A 17725-nucleotide genomic window follows, 5' to 3' on the forward strand; every position below is an offset into this window, starting at 1 on the left:
GTCAAACTTTACGTAACTGAACATACTAGCAAACGGTATCCGACATATATGAAAGCAACGATCAGGCTCTGAAAAAACCGCCCAACATATTTTTCATTCCCTTCTGGATCATAGAGGCATCGTTGCCAGCGACTTCGCTAATAAAACAGCCCGGTTTGCGCATGAAGTCTCCCAGCCGCTCTTAATTCTTTTGCCGACGAGTGATCCTGCAAGGAGATTTAGGCAAGGCGGGTTTATATTTTGCCATTCGCACGACGTGTTAATACCTCTAAAATGATCTGGTTTGCTTCAATACATGTCTCCTTTAAACGAACTTAACAGTCCACGTATATGCCGATAGACTTTGTCATGATTGTCATTATGTACGAGATAACTGAATGCAGGTGTTTCTCACGTACAAGCTACCCACGTGCCAATTTGCAGACGCCATGACGTGCTCTTACTTTTCCGCTAAAAAGGCACTGTATATATTGGGAATAAGTTAGCTATTTTTCTTTCTTGTAGAAGCAATCTCCTCATCAAGTAATTTAGCTCAATAGTTATTACTGTATTATCTGCCGCAGGCAATTTTTTTTAATTGGGAAGCCTGAAAACACACGTGGTACACTGTTATGTGGCGTAGAATATTTCACTAAATAAAAAATGTTCGACAATTATTTTAGACTACTTACATTGCAGCAGATATTCCAATTTAAGTGTTGCAGCCTGTAATTGTTCAAGTCATATGCACTTGAAACGCATTCTGAAGATAACACCGCAGTTTTCTGAAGAGCGTGCCCAGAGGCTTCGAGAGCATCCATATGTAGGCGTTCTAGTAATTTTCGAGTTTGAAAACAAGACAAGGCACTTGTTAAAAAAGTAAATAGCACAACACTGCACCTCTAACGCAAGTTTGACTGCCCGTATGTCTTCCAATTGAAACCATGAAGCAGTTTTTTATAGTCGTTTTCAAATTCGTTGCAAGCGAATGTGCCTTTGAAACCATTGGCATTGGCTTTTCTTTAGGAAATGAAGTTTTGCTGTAAGTCAAATTCGCGAGTTGATTTCCAGTGTAAGTGATATCCGCCCCTTCAAGTAAATTCCTTCAACAAGTATATTTGTGCTATATGCCTCAGGCAATTTTTCAAATTTCTGTTAGCGTTAAGATATAACAATGGGTGTATAACAGATGCAGAAGTGCGTAGCTAATATTGATACCCGTAATACGCCATATTTTAACGCGATAGTGTTGAGGGCCCGCGCCGCAGAAAACAGGCGTCGGATGTCATTTTCACAAAAATATTTTCAAACCACCCATATGCAGGCCCGCCATGTGGCGCAAAGAAGCTACTGAACTAGTTAAATTTCTCAAACTAAAATACGTAGAAAAATCGTAAAGTACGACTTGCACACAACCTGCAGACATGATAGCGTCGGATTTTGATTTGACTACAGTAGAAAACATAATCACGTTACGTAAAAACTCAAAGAAGACCCTTTCCAGCGTTTCTACCATTCATAGACCGACCACGCCATCCTGCTTTTGCGCGCGACGGCAGGTGAGCATCTTGGAGGCCACGGAGCGGTCTGCCCGGTTCCTTGCAATACCTCCAAATGGCACTAGCATCGTGGCGCACGCAAGAGGCCTTATTTTTACACGAGACGTTCATTTGAGGGCTCGCCAGCCGTTCGTGCGCAGGCCCGAGAAAGAGCGGCCGCAAGAGAGAAAATCTGGGGCTTTTTGCTCCTTGAATAGATGACTCTGCCTAGGCACTACGAAGGAGGTTTCTTAACGCGTGCTGTACACGTTTGTCCTTAGGTGTGCCGGTATTGCGGGGTGGGGTCAAATTTGTTTAAGCTGTAACGCTGGCTGCCGGCACGGTAAAATAGGTGAAGCAACGGGCACTAACGCACGATTTGGCGATCGCTGTGTCGGACAGACTGTCTCGCCCCTGCTGCGCTCGTGCTAAATCAGTCATGGCGGATCATCGCTTGCAACCGTAGTAGTGCCCGGGCCGCATATACTGAAAATCTAGAAGGCAGAGTGGTGGCAACCGCGGTTAAACGCTAGTGGGTAAAAGGCCGCCGGTGACGATGACTGACTCCGCACCAGCGCCGCAGGCGCGAGAAAGTCTGACCGACGTACGTTCAGAAGGAAAGTTCTGACTTGTGTTGCAGAAGTCGCGGGACGCGGTAGTGCTGAACTTCTCGTGACAAGTTGGCACCTGGACATAATTATATTTATTCAATCGTGTTTTTTACTAATTGTAACAACGTGTCATTATTTCGCATTATAGGCGGCGCCTCCAGGTCACCAATGCTGGAACCCGGACTGGTCCATGGGTTGGGGCTCGCCAAGGCATGTACGTGCCAGGGATGTATAAGATCGGTTGTCCGCTGTCGCGGACAGCCAATTTTTTTATGCGAAAGCCTCCTAACCAGCTTCAGCTTCCGTGGCCCCAACCCATGGGCCGCCCTGCTTCCAGCTTTGATTCCCCCCGCTACCCCTTGGGTGGCCCGGAGATCCTGCGCCGCCTGCTTTATTATAACCTCAGGTGCTCTCCTGAGGCCTCATTTTGCCAGTTACATGTGCTATCCTGGAGCAGTGCTTGTAATAAATGCAATCGATCGTCGCGACAAAAAATCGACCCGTGACCTATACAACGCCAGTCAGAACCTTGCCCCTTCAGACACAGCGATCACCAAATGGGGCGCCCGGGCCCACTGCCTCACCGCGCGGGCAACCAGCAGCGGAGAAACAAACTCGACCGCACTCCGCAATGCCGGCATGTCTGGGGACAAACGCACACAGCACGCGCTAAGAAACCTCCTCCGTAGTGCCTAGGCAGAGTCACATATTCAAGGAGCAAAGGCCCCTAGATTTTCCCTTTCGCACCAGCTCTTACTCGCGCCTACGCACAAACGGCTGGCGATCCCTCAAATGAATGTCTCGTGCGTTCTACCAGAAAGCCCGCCTTCGTGCATTAGCGGCAATAGCGCTCGCGGCCAGCGTTTCCCGGCAAACATTATGGTTACATACGCTTCAGTTGCCGGGAATCGTGACAAGCAGTCAGGGATCTTTGAATGCTATCGCGTTCCACTCTTAAAGGCGAAGCTTCAGCGTCCTCCATTTTTTAATAAACTATTCTTTGACTTAGAACCACGGAAAGATGTAAACTGATAGCCAGAATTTATTTAGTCTTGAGCCAGAACTGGTACTACGTTTCGAAAAAATAACGCTTCAACTTCAACTGTAGAATACCGTGTTTAATTGGACCAACTGCTTTGCGCAAATATAGGGGAACAGCAATTCTCGAATCATGCTTTTCTATGTTATGAATAAATATACATTTCGTTCGCATGAGGGTCGTTTTGGTTGCTTTCTGCTTCAGAAAGCCATGTTCTGTTCCCACGAATGCGGATAAAGTACGGCCAAACGACCGTGTTTCCAAATCAATGACTAGCAAGGAAAGTCGTTTTATACCCAACCAAGCATGCTTTTTAGTTGTAGAAAGCTGCCGATAGAACAGCTCCTAAGGAACAAATTACTAGCGTAATGCTATGCATTAAAAGAACAGCGTGATCACTGCTAACAAATAGACAACTTTTACGCTAATACTTGTCCTGGGAAAGGAATTACTTGAGCCATATTTTGTGAAGGGGGAAGAGCCTCAAATTTTGAAGGTTTTTCTCAGCTTTTTAGTTGCATAAAACTGCCGATCACAACAGCTCCTAATGAAAACTACCAAGATAATATTATCCATTCAAAGAATGGGGCGCTCGCCCCTAACACAGGGACATCTTTTACGGTTATACTTGTCCTGGGAAAATAATTATTTAGTCATATTTGGGGGAGCGATCGAAGGGCATCATATTTTGAAAGCGTTGCTATGTTTTCCCCACTGGTAGGCATTCCGATATGACACATTCTAATGCTTTTACTCTAGTGTTGCCACATTGAAGGACGTTTTCAATTGTCTGAAAGTTAGGCACACGTAACTGCAAGACAGGCATACTTTACCTTTTGTGTAACTCCGCGTAATTCATATGCTGCCTTCTTTATTTTCAGCAAGGAACTCGTCCTCCTGCAATACTATATATCCTCGTTTACCCACATGTGACGGTGAAGAGTACGTATTCCGCTTTCGTTACAATAGCAAGACGCGTCGATGCGAGGACTTCATAGCCTGCAGCTCAAGTACGGATGGATTCGATTCTAGAAGAATGTGCCTGCAGACTTGCAACAGTAAGGAGTCCTGTATTTTCATTTACAACTGTTTCAAAAATTTGAACGGCATGTTTTGTTACCGCTATTGAAGAAGACCCATTTCTGTCATGCTAAATTTTTTTCCTTGGCCACGTGAAGAGTTTTTTAGGTTGATACTCAGGCGTGGTTATAGTCTGATGACAACCTTCGCAATACGCAGATTTTTATGTGATATCATTTATTTTTCGGATCATTATTCTAGTATCACTTCAAGAAATTAAAAGAAAGCGAAGCAAATTCGACACGTTTAAAGGTAATCAGTTTATGAGTTACTTGGAAGTTCTCGAAACTGCGCTCACCAGTGTTCATTTAATAGCGTGTACTAACTAGCCTAGCAACGAACTCTGTAAAGCGGTTGAGGACCTTACAACCAACAACGATGCATAGAATTTTGTTTAGTTTCATCTTATGCTACGTGTATATCTCATGAAATGTTTTTTGTTTATCAACTACAAAGGTCGCTACTTTATTCTTATTCAATTTTTATGCAATATAGAAATCAGGCGGATGCATAGTCTAAGACGTATAAACAGAGATGTCAAAAGAACTCGATTTATGATGCTTCTTCAGGAAAGAGTGGTTGGTGTTGGCAGGTGTATGCACAAAAAAAGTACAACATGCATCGAGCACGATTTAGGGATACAATACCTTTTGTGTGACATAACTATTGTGGAGTGACTGGCCAAGGACTCACCCCCCCCCAGCGACACATGTCGAGTGGAGAAATAAAAGAAATTAAAGTAAACGCAAGAATCTTTGAAATATAATTCACCATTCTATCAACAAATCGGTTTGCTTTTGGTGTCCTTCTGAGCCCACATTATATGTTGAGTTTTTACGTAGGAATGTATCTTTTTGTTACGCTGAACTTAGATGCGCATACTTGGTCAGCATACAGGGATTATATAAGCCACTTCAGAGAAATACATCCGCAGATAAACACAGACCCAAAAGCTAGGCAGCCATGTAAAACCCGGGAAATTTGGCAAGGAAAGCTTATCTTGAAAAGTATTTAGGCCTATTTCTAGATACTTGCAGCTTTCCTCTGCACACACGCTTTGAGAACCAGAAAAAAGGTAAACATGTTACCAGCATAAGTAAGTCACTGATAATTCACCGCAAGCACATAATTCGAGTTCATGACCGCGGAATCAACAGTCACAGTAGCTAACCGTTGTACCAAGACACACCGACTTCTGCCATAAAGAAAAACAAGGTTATATGCCCACACCCTTAGACCACCATGTGTTTCGACGCATCAGTAATAAATGAAATTCTTATAATATTGCCGTCTTTGTAATTGTTCAATCATTATTCGTTTAACGTTCTCTCTGACATTCGTAAAACAAGGGTTCACATCGTGCAAAGTTATTGCGGTTAAAGTGTTTTGTGCAGTCGCAGGACTGATTTGCGTGCTTAGTTGCATAATAAAACCAGAGTTGGCAATTCCAACGATGCATGGTCGTTTCAGTAACCTTTAAGACAACCTTCTTGTATATTATTGGTGTTTTGATTGTCTCAAATGAGTGCAGCTCAATCGATACATGTTGCCGGTCGCAGAAATATTTGGGAATGTTGCGACATCACCAAAATCGCAAAAGACCACATTGCGGTAATTTAACGGTCAACATACTACTTGCACCAAAAACATCTTTAGCGCAGATCTGCTGCGCTTGTATTGCTATTATAATTTGAGAACACCCTAATGGCAGGCCGGTATACTCCATCGTGTCGTCGCTTGAGTCAGTTTCATTCTGATTCCGGAGCGAAAGACGCACAACCTCACCGTTCAAGACCGTCTGCCCATAAAAAAACAAATAAGATCAAAGTAGAAGAATTCACGATTTTATACAGCTTCACTGGAAACGTTTATGAGTTTTCGTTGACTAGTGTACCAGGAAGCTACGTAGTAATGGTAGTACTTAAACTGGCTGCTTACATTGACAGCCGGCTGCTTACAGTGGCAAAAAATTAGAGGCCATACGGTAAAGTGACAACAACGGCTGCTTACAATTGCAAAGCACGCTGCTCTATCGAAGTGTCACATATATTTCTTTGAGATTATGTCCGAATGCGCGATAACATTTCCCAGCCGCATGCACACAAACCTAAATTGGTCCAGGTGACAGAGACCTGTTTGCCAGCTGTTTAACCGTTCCTTATTGTCTACGCACACATGTATTCGTTATTGTCAGTTTCAAAATTCGCAGGTGTTGCGTACGGAACAGTCATAGCGCAGCAGTGGTACAGTACTTACACAGAAATTTCAGGCAACTCTGGTTGGATTTACCATGCCAGAGCTACACAGAAGCTGAAAACGCCGTAGTGGAACACTCCTTTTTGACGTTGACCACTTGAGGCTACCGAGTACTCGGTTCGCGCCTGTTTTTTATCCTACCTCCACTGATATGCAGCTTTCGTGGCAGGGAATTTCGCTAGCTACCTCGCCGTCACACTTGGTTAGAAATTTAATTAGCCGCAATGCTTCGTAGCCAACAATATTTTATCAATACTCGCACCTCTTAGCTAGTGTTTCATTTGCGAGGTCGTTAGTGTGTTCTTTACACGTGCCGGCTGTTTCAAGGAGAATGAAGCTAATCAGTATTGCGCTCGGTGAGTACTTGACAGGGAGACCCGCTGGTAAAGCGCTACCACCTGCTTGCTTTTCTTTTCTCGTAAATAGTCAGCCCGAGCGAGGCAGTGACACTTCCCATGCTGCAGGGGTTGTGTCATTTACCCCACCTCAATTAGAAAGTAATATTCTAATGTCATCTGACACAGCATGCAGTTGCAAGATGCACCTCAGAAATTTTGCAGCGCCAGTACTCACTTCCCATCTAAGATCATTAGCACGCAATATACTGAGGCTACACCATATGATAGTTTCTATGTTTCGTAAAGGAGCATTTGATACCTGCTGGTGCAACGTTACTGTGTAGTGCTCGCATATGGAAACGTGAACATCAAAAAATGAATGTTACATGTGATTAAATCGAAGTGCGAAATCTAATCACTAGGTAGCCGGTTTCCAAGCGTGATGTAATCCAAAGTGTACGCTCTAGAGTCCTAATTAGGTCACTGCTACAAATGCATTGAAGTAGTTTCGTAATTTTTAGCGTTTACGTTTATTAGCGCTGCAAATTAGATTATAGCACTGTTCCAGTGCTACCACGCTGCTTTCGAACTAAGGCAACGTGAACCTTATGAAGTGGTGCAAGAAATACTGCTATGCGGAGTCTAAAAAGCACGTAGGAAAGATGCACACACGTCTATAGGTTTATTGCGAAAGTGGTACCCAAGATACAGAACCATAAAACAAAAATACCAGCTGCATATTATGAGAAAAACAAAATTTTTGTCAAGTTCAACGTTGCGCCTATTTTTGACAACAATCTTGAGCGCCTTGCTTATTGCGGAACATTTTGGAAACATGTCTGGTTCTCAATATATTTTGCCGCGCACCAAACAAGCATGCAACGTTTGTAGAAAATCCCAAGCCTTCTCAATTGTTGTAGTCGGGTCACGCTTCATAAGTCTTCTGCTGCAAACGCCGTAAACTCCTCTTGCTGTTTCCGCCCATGCTATTCTCGGCCAACGTAGTGCCGAAGAGAAAGAAGTACAAAAGCAAGCTACAAATGTTTTAGCTGTCCTTATATGGTTTGGCGTTTGAGTCCGTGTCCACAATTGAGCAGGCATACTATGCTTCAGTTTTTTTTTTTTTTTGTTCTAGAACTGTTTGAATTTTTCCTGCCCTTAAGGCTTGTATCGCTTCAGTTAAGGAGTGCTCCTAAGGTTCGGTACAACGATTAATTTTGTACGAATAACAAGCAAAGCACAGATCAGCCAATGAGCAGGATATTCAAAAAAGTGGTAAACTAAGCTGTCATAGAGTAATTCAATGTGAAACAAGTTTCCGCAGTTGTAATATAAATTCACTGTCTGCTTTGGTATATTTATCCTTAGTCAAAAGGTCCAGCTTACAGACTCGTGTTTCCGGTTAATCTGAAATCCAGCGCTTGAGCTCCTGCAAAATCTGTACATACTCAAAATAAGTAGAGCTGGAAGACTCGGTGTTCTGCCTGAAAGGCACTTTTTTTTTTAGACTTTGCCAGTGAACTGCTGTTTCCTCCTTAACTGCGATGGAGATGGAGTCTCACGCGCGTCCGCCGGAGTCGGCAGTGCCCGCGGCGGCTGCCTCCAGGAAGCGCAGCGGCACCGAGAGCGACACTGACAGCGACGACACCATGCAGTACTATGTCAGCGGTGAAGATTCTTGTGACGACACCTTCGAGCTGGTGCGGAGCCGTAAAGCAAAACGAAGGTTTCTCAGCGCATCCTCGAATCCGAGTGAGTCCACCGTGAGATCTTCGCGAAATACCGAGGAGCTCACCATCCTGTTCACGCCAGTTCTCGCTACTGACAACCTGAGACGCCTCAACAGGCAAGCCGTGTCTTCCCATCTAGAGGCACTGGTTCCGAATGAAATCAAAGACATCAGAGTGAACACCTGTAAGAACGTCCTAGCGATTGACGTAGAACACGCGGCTGCGTTGGATTCTTTGCGCAATGTCACGGATCTTGACGGGATGAAAGTCCGCCCTCATATTCCGCTGGGCAAACAAATCAGTAGTGGCGTAATTTACGATGTTGATGAGACCATTGTCGACTCCGATCTGTCGATCTTAATCAAGCCAGCTACAGAAAACACCATCATCACAAACGCGTTTCGTCTCGGCACGTCACGGTGTATCAAAATCATATTTAAAGGCGAATCCCTACCATCGCATGTAAAAGTGGGCCACTTCCGACACGCAGTTCGCCCCTTCATACCAAAACCGCTGCAGTGCTGGAAGTGCATGAAGTTTGGGCATGTGAGTAGTGTGTGCAAGAACACTACCGTCTGTTCTCGCTGCACTGGGCCCCACACCACTAACACGTGCGAAGCCAGTGTGCTGAAGTGCACAAACTGCAGCGGCCCTCACGATGCCTCCTCGAAGGAATGCCCGTTAGTTCGCAAGGAAATGGCAATATTGAGGAAAATCGTTAGAGACCACTCGTCTCACGGAGAAGCAGCAACATCTATTAGGCGGCGACGATCGCGTCGCCGACGTCGATCACGAACCTCCAAAGCCTCTGCAGAGCGCCAGCCACGTACACTGCCACCCACTCTTCCGCCCAGGCCAAACGCAGTCAGCTCAAAGGACAAAGATGCAACGAACAGCCCTGCTGCTGACGCGTGGCCTGCACTCCCGAGGCTACATGCTCCTACTGAGTGAAATCAGACTTCTACAGCAAGTGACACTTCGACTGTTTCTGATAAACTGACGGACCAAGATCAACAAATTGTTCTCATGATCAGCTCTCTGGTGAGTGCTATTCGTGTTCTTCTGGACAAGATACAGACACCAACAGCTCGAAGTGCGTTGCAAGTGCTGGATGCCATCAATCCGGTTCTAGCGAGCCTTCAGAAGTCCAGTGCTTGAGAACTTCTACAGCAGAACCATGGCTCATCGACAGCAACAGCGATCGTTCCGGGATGATGTCAGAAGTGCCTCCATATTCCAATGGAATGCGAGAGGCCTAAGGTCACGTATTTCGGATTTTCGACAGTTCGTGTTTGATTACCACTTTCCTATACTGGTGATCTGTGAACCGAACTTATCAGCCTCTATAAGACTATCAGGATATGAACCTTTTGTTTCAACAACATGTGTCCGTAGTAGTAAGGTTCTGGTTTATATTCGCAAGGACCTAACGTACTTTTCGCAACTCGTAGCGCCACACGACGGTAACCAATACGTCTGTGGTAGTGTGAAAAAGAAGAGGCTGTCCTTTACTATTATTGGCGTCTACCTATCCCCAACAAGTCAGTTTGACAGCAAAAGACTAGAAGATATTATGGCTACTACTCCCGGTCCTTGGATCATAACAGGGGACTTCAACGCTCACCACCATATATGGGGAAGCTCCAGGATAAATTCGAGGGGCAGGTCACTAATATCCTTGGCATCAGGCCACAACGTGTGTCTTCTAAATGACGGAAGCCCGACATTTCTGCGAGGAACAACGTACAGTAGCTGCCTTGACTTGACTTTGGTGTCACGTTGCCTGACTTCGAGCGTGCAGTGGTTCACTGATATTGAAACCCATGGAAGTGATCATATTCCGACCTATGTGAGAATCAATGGTCTAGACGCCGCATTACCGGATGTATCTCGTCAAATCGATTGGTCAGCCTTTCAAGATCGAGTAGAAGACACCTGCAAGAAACATATCGCACGCAGATTAGAAGACATAATTGCAGACGCAATGCAAGATTGCACGCGTTGCTTCACACATTCGAAAAAGCGTACAGAGAATGACATTGAATTGGAAAGGCTTCGTACAATACGTCGCCGTGCTGAAAGGAGGTACAGGCGCACAAAGTCAATTCTCGACCTCAGAGAAGCTCGGCGCATGCAAAAGAAGATAAGACGCCGAATGGATAAGCTAGCGGATCAAAGATGGAAATGCTTTTGCGAGTCACTAGACCCCCGCAAGCCATTCTCCCGCGTGTGGCGTACCCTACGGAGTCTTTGCTCCAGACCCCAGCAACGACACCCTTTTAACGCCCTCGCTCTCTATCAAAACCGCCGCGAGATAGACGTTGCAGAGGAATTTTGCGCGCAAATCGCCGGCGGCACAGTTTTAGTCCCTGACATGGCTTTAAGCGACATCCCCGGTCCAGGAGATACCAGCATGGAGGCTCCATTCTCTATGGAAGAATTAGAAGCTGCTATGGCGCTCTGTAGGTGTTCGTCTTCACCAGGGCCCGATGGCATAACATATACTGCTTTGTGCCACCTAGGCCGAGAAGCACGAAGAGAACTCCTCAGCCTTTTTAATAGTTCATGGCAAGATGGTGTCGTCCCACAGGAGTGGAAACGCAGCCGCCTGGTACCGCTACTAAAAGCAGGAAAGTCGCCGCTCGAACTGGCATCGTATCGGCCTATAGCACTTGCAAGCTGCGTCGGGAAACTCATGGAACGCATGATCCTCATGCGTCTTGAATGGTACCTAGAACACCACAAGATTTACCCTGATTCTATGGCGGGATTTCAACGAGGCCGTTCATCGATTGACAGTGTCATCGATTTAGTGTCATCTGTAGAACAGCAAAAATCTTGGAAACGATTATCAGTAGCGCTCTTTCTTGACGTGAAAGGCGCTTACGACAACGTTTGCCATCAAACCATTCTAGACGCACTTCTGACAATTGAACTAGGAGGGCGAGTCTATCGATGGGTCAGTAACTACTTGACACAAAGGTCCTTGTTCGTACGAACGGAAGATGGTCCGACTACCGACCACTACACATGCCGAGGCGTTCCCCAAGGCGGTGTTCTAAGCCCTATTCTTTTCAACCTCGTGCTTCTTGGGCTGGCCGAATCCCTACCGGAAACAGTGAGTGTTTCAATCTACGCCGACGACATCTGCATCTGGACATCAGCGGTCACTCGCCTGCAGGTTCGCGCACGGCTGCAGAAAGCAGCAACACAGGCATCTCACTATCTTCACACACAAGGCCTTACCATCTCAACAGAAAAATGTGCGTTAGTCGCTTTCACACGAAAACCAATGTCTCATTATGCAGTGTGCATTAATGGCCAGCCTATCTCCTATAAGAAAAATCATCGGTTTTTGGGTGTCATTGTGGACCGGGACCTCTCTTGGAGCCCTCATGTTGCCCACTTGAAGAAGAAGCTCACATCTATTGTTCATGTCTTCAAGTTTATCGCCGGGAAAACATGGGGATCCTCAGTGGGCTCCATGCTACAGTTATATGAGCACTTTTCATCGGATTGCTACGTTACAGTTCTCCCGTGCTTGCTAAAACATGCAAGTCAAATCTTCGAGAACTACAGAGCCTGCAAGCACAGGCACTACGTGTTTGCCTAGGACTTCCGCGGAGCGCCTCAACAGCAGGAACCATTATAATGGCTCGAGACCATCCGATCGCGACTTACATTAGCATCGACACGCTTAGGGCCCATGTTCGTCATGTTTCACGCATGCAATCAAGCTCTCGTGCCTGCCTGCCAGAACGACGGCCACAGGCGTCCTTCTCCAACGAGGTCAGCATCCATCGTGCCTGTCTACCATCGGGCTTCACACCCTCAGCACGTTCAACCTCAGCTTTGTGGTGTTTAGAACAACCTCAAGTGCGTCTCACGGTTCCAGGGATAAGGAAGAAGACCGACCTGCCTACCTTGGCCCTGAAGCAAGCAGCTCTGGATTGTTTGAACACTTTCTACTTTGACCGAGTCCACATAAATGCGGATGGCTCTTCCACTCAGACCAGCTCCACCGGCGCAGTGGTTATACCATCACGATCAATTAGCGTCCGATACAAGATTTCTCATATGACAACATCGACCGGATCGGAGCTTGTTGCCCTCCGAGGTGCCGTTGATTACATTAACAACCAACCCACTAATCGGTGGGCAATATTCTGCGATTCGAAGGCGGCCTTACAATGTCTTCTATCATCTCTTCGTCGCGGGTCGTGTGAACTAGTGTCGGAGATACGAGAAATGCACCATCGTATGATAGCGAAAGGACACGACGTCGTGTTTCAGTGGCTGCCTGGCCATTGCGGTATCTCCGGCAACGACCTCGCTGACGAAGCTGCTAGGAAAGCACACGAAGCAGCAACCCTTGTTTCTGTACCTTTATCGCGGACCGACGCAGCCCAACACCTAAGCAAGGTAGCACACCGTATGACATTAGAGAAGTGGCACACACCTGAATTCACCCAAGAACGATTGCATTCCCTCGATCCCTCTATGCAACTGCGGCTGTTACCAGGGCTTCTGCGAAATGAAGAAACAATACTGTGCCGCTTACGCTTGGGCGTCGCATTCACCAATGCATACACGTTTTTGATTGGAATGACTGATAGCGCCGACTGTAATGCCTGCGGTGCCGAGGAAACTATAGAACATCTACTGTGCTACTGCTCATCTTTTCAAAACGAAAGACATGACCTCTGTACAGCTCTCAATCAGCTAGATAGAACACGGTTCACCTTGAAGAAGATCTTGGGACCATGGCCTCGCATATCGCAGCTACAAAAGGCCACAAAAGCTCTGCTGCGATATTTGAAGGCTGCTGGATTGAGTCAGCGTCTGTGATCCGGAGTGAGTGACCGAACGATATACCCAGTAGACTTTCTCTTCTTCTTTTAATCTTTCCGTCCCCTTTTTCCTTTCCCCAGTGTAGGGTAGCCAACCGGGCTCAGTCCTGGTTAACCTCCCTACCTTTCCTTTATCATTTGCTCTCTCTCTCTCTCTCTGTACATACTCACGTGGTCAGGTTGGCTCTGGCTATTGAGTCAAATCTGAAGTGTCCATCGGATAGAAGTAAGAGAAATAACGACACGTATTCCGTGAACAAACGTAGAACATAAACAATAAATATTACGGTAGTGAAAGTCACATTAGATCACTAGAAAAGCCTCCAGGCAGTATGATGATATGGTTTCATATTCCATCAATCTCATATGCTCATCGAGACTGACAAAGATGCAAAATTATATACATCTGATCTTCCTCTATTGGACATTGAGCAACATAAATGGCGGTAAGCAAGGTTTATTACATTACGCCCCCAATGGCGACCCAGCTGCCCTGGGGTGCTATGCAGGATGCGCCGAGTTTGGCGAAACTCGGGATCTTCACGAGCTCTGGCGACACCCCAAGATGAAAGCACAAATGGTACCGAGACACAGTTTATCTTTCCACAAGCCTCCAGTTTCATTGGTTTATCTAGATTCACTCTGGGTGGCTATCATTCCTTGGGCATTGCCTTCTGGGCGGTCGACAAACAGGGGCTCACGTGATCATACCGTCGGTGCATGGTGGTGCCTTCTTTCACTCGTTTGTCGTTCCACTGAGTGCATTACACGTACAAGCGAGTTATAAAACAAATGCATTTAGTACAATATTATTAGTTAGTTTAACGTGGTTTAAAAGCATTTTAAAGCTTACAAGATGTAGACTGAATGTGTATTCGACTAATTTGTTATTTAGTACGCTTCGCATTATACCACGAGGGAACGCTGTGGTGGCGTCATCACATACATACATCGGGCGAGCATGGCGGCTAAACATTGAAGCCCAGTGTAAACAAACTCGTACAACGAGCTTGCAGTGCGCGACGTAGTGATCAGGCTCGACGATGACCACTATTTCTTGGATAGTTCTGTGCCTCCGTGAGCAATCTTTCCGGGCATCCCGAAAGACTGCCAATAGCTTCAGCGATTTTACAGATCGCAACGCGCACCTACTGTTCACGGCACAATCCTGAACAAAGAACTTATCCGGTGCTGCTTCTGTGAGTGCGCTGAGTTCCTCCCCTCTGCGTGACTGCGAGCGTCACGAATATTGCATAGCGTGTGCTAAAGGAAGACAGCCGATATAGCTAAGATGCGACAAGGAGGTGGTGCCGATGATGGATCTCGCAACCAACACAGTGAAGGAGACATCGACAAACTGCAGATAAGTATATTTCTACTGTTTCATATTTAGCATAATAATAGTGCACGCATTAAGTCACTATCGTAGTAACGAACTGAATGTCCAGCAGTTTAAAAAAGGCATTGAGAACCAATGAGTGTTCGTGCTTTTACATGTACGTGGGCCCGCGAAAATATGGAAAAGATAAAGGTAACCTTCACTAACTTGGTGAGATACCAGAAATTCATCAGTGACATTCAGCCCGCAGAATCTATGGAAGAGTATCTTTATCCAGGTGAAATATCAATAGCAGGTACTGATGTAAAGCAGGAAACTTATACAAAAATTTCATGGTTTGAACAGCACATGGGAGGCATTCCCGAATCGTGATCGCCACATTACCGATATCCTTGAAAAATGTTTAGAATCATTGCATTCTACCGGTTATGCAATATGGCACATAAACCTGGAGGTTAACAAAGAAACTTGAGAAGTCGAGGACTGTGCAGAAAGCGAAGTAACAAAAATTGTTGGAGATAGCATTAAGGCAGGAAGACAGTGGCGTAGTTAACCGTGGCAACTGATATGCTAGCTGAGATTAAGAAAAAAAAAATGGAATCGGCGGGCAGGCCATGCACGTCTTCAATCACTCGTTGCCAATTTATAACAGGTGATTACATAAGCGTGACAGAATGGATGTCAAGAACTGCAGCCTAGGATGGTAGAAAATTGCGTAATGGGACAAAAATATGTTTGTAGGCATAGGATGCAATCAGCTCGCATAAGACGGGATTGTAGGGAGCGGCATTGGTTTTGCAGTGAACAAAAATAGGTTTGTGGTGCTGACAGTAGAGACTCGTGAGGGTGCGAGGACACCTCAGCTGTTGGCACACTAGTAAACATTACAATTGGCTCTGAAAAAAACAACCCGTTATGAAAAATAAAGCAACATTGTCCCGACAAATTGTTTTATTATGCATACACTAAAGGCTTCCACAGTTAAGGGCATTTAGTACCAATAGTGCAATGAGCATTTTTATTTGTAAATAATGGTTTATATGCGGTTCATTCATTCCAACAATCCACTTTTTTTGCAGCAAAACATTCTGCTGCTGGAGGCACTCAACCACCTGGTGGCAGTAGGCGAGTGCCAGGCACGTGCTCTTGAGAGTGTGGCAAGGTCCAGAGGGCTGCTCTGCAACAGTAGGATCAGTGCCCTCATTGCTCTCCAGTCGAGCACCCAGAACACACCTTATAAAGGAGCTTTCAGTTTATTATTTTGTTTATTATTCAAAAGCATGAATAAAATTATTGCAGTAAACATTGTGCTGTGCATATTGGGACACTTGTAACATGCACTTGGTGTCTCTTCAAAATGGGCAAAAACGTAAGACAACCTGTGCCACTCTTGGACCATGTAAATGAAAAAGACACTAATGCAGCATATACGTCATTGTGCTGTTTGTTCTTTCTATGTGCAAGAATAGAGTGGGTGTTGATTAGCCACAAGATGAATGGTGTGTGTATTTCACAATGAAAAGACAGGAAACTGCATGAGCTTAATAATGCTATCACCTATAGACTGTGCATATGAATGCAACACTCCCCGATTTAAACGTGCCATTACATGCATGTTCGATACCACATATTCTTTAACAATGTCATATATTTGCATGTACTAATTTTCACACAGCTTAAGCCCATGCATAGCTCACTTGTGATGTATCCATTTCATAGGCCAAATAATTGTACACTTTGTCCTTTTGTGTTGTATGAAAAGCGGCATCCTCTAGTCGGATACAACTTAACAAGACAGGAGAGGCCCCGCCCAGATGACCAAAGTGCAGCTGCCCATTGCCTCCACGTCTAAAGAAATAGTCCCTCTCCAATGAGCGAGTATTAGTGCGTCCAGCGGCACGACATCAGTGTAGAGTGTGTGCCCATTGGTGCAGGCTTGTGTTCACCTGCCACTGAAGTGCAGATTCTGCGGCCTCCTAAGGTTGTATCCGACTATAGAATCATGTAATGCCTTGCACTGGTTGCATAGACTTTAGCAACTTGATAGCACACAATGATCAGGAACAGAAATCTATAAAGGCACCCAAGCAAAGCTGGCTGGCCACACTTCCATTATGAGGGGCTGTAGAAAGGTATCGCCAAATATTCCCATGACATCCTTGAAAAAGAGTTGGTGTTTGGCACTTCTTCAGAATCAAAAACAGATTACAGTGAATTTTGTGAACCACGCTAAAACAAACTGAGCTTGGTTGTTTGCACAGCATGTAATGGAAGCTTGTGCTTCACATAGGAAACAAACTGCTCTGTCCAGTACAATTGTCGAGTTCGGTGTGGCACCTATTATGTCATTAGTGTCAACATCCAAATTTTCAAAGGCCATTCATTTCACCATTATTTTTGTATGACGATTCTTTCAATCAGTGCTTGTATTACATGAGCAGGTGGATGTGAAAGCAAAGCTTTGTTTGCAAACCTTCAGACTTCCATAATTGTGTGGCAAGGCACTGGCATGGTGTCGAATAGCTCACACTTCCTCGGTCCTGCACCAAAGAACAAAGAAGCCCAATGCTCTATTTGAAGTTGGATCGCGCAACAATTGGATGGCACACAAAGAAGAGTAACACACACAGCACAGCGTTCTGCTGTGTGTATTTCTCTTCTTTGTGTCCCATCAAATTGTTGTGCAATTCAACTTCAAGCTTCTATACCAATAAAACCAGTCTTCAACCTCATCAATGCTCTAGTTATTAAGCCACAATGGCGCACACCTTTGAAATGTCCCAACACGAATTAGCTCTCCAACAAATCACCACAAGCGTAAAATTTTGCTGCACAGGTGTATGCACGTGCCATATTCTGTACCACTAAACTCGCAGGAATCGAAGGGGCAAGCATTAACCAGCCTTACTGCTGCCGTTACCATCATCATCATGACAACAATAGAAAGGCAGTGCTGTGTTTCAGT

The 17725-nt window shown here is 45.4% G+C and overlaps 1 long non-coding RNA gene across 1 annotated transcript in view; it reads left to right on the plus strand.

The window, feature by feature from the left end:
- LOC140213545 (uncharacterized) overlaps positions 1–17725 on the plus strand; it is a 49823-nt gene that overhangs the window by 14679 nt on the left and 17419 nt on the right. Inside the window, exon 3 of the long non-coding RNA XR_011890407.1 lies at positions 4049–4225. This is a non-coding gene — a long non-coding RNA (uncharacterized lncRNA). The remainder of the gene's footprint in view (positions 1–4048; positions 4226–17725) is intronic.

The sequence above is a fragment of the Dermacentor andersoni genome, chromosome 10 (assembly GCF_023375885.2).
Source record: "Dermacentor andersoni chromosome 10, qqDerAnde1_hic_scaffold, whole genome shotgun sequence".
NCBI classification, from domain to species: domain Eukaryota; kingdom Metazoa; phylum Arthropoda; class Arachnida; order Ixodida; family Ixodidae; genus Dermacentor; species Dermacentor andersoni.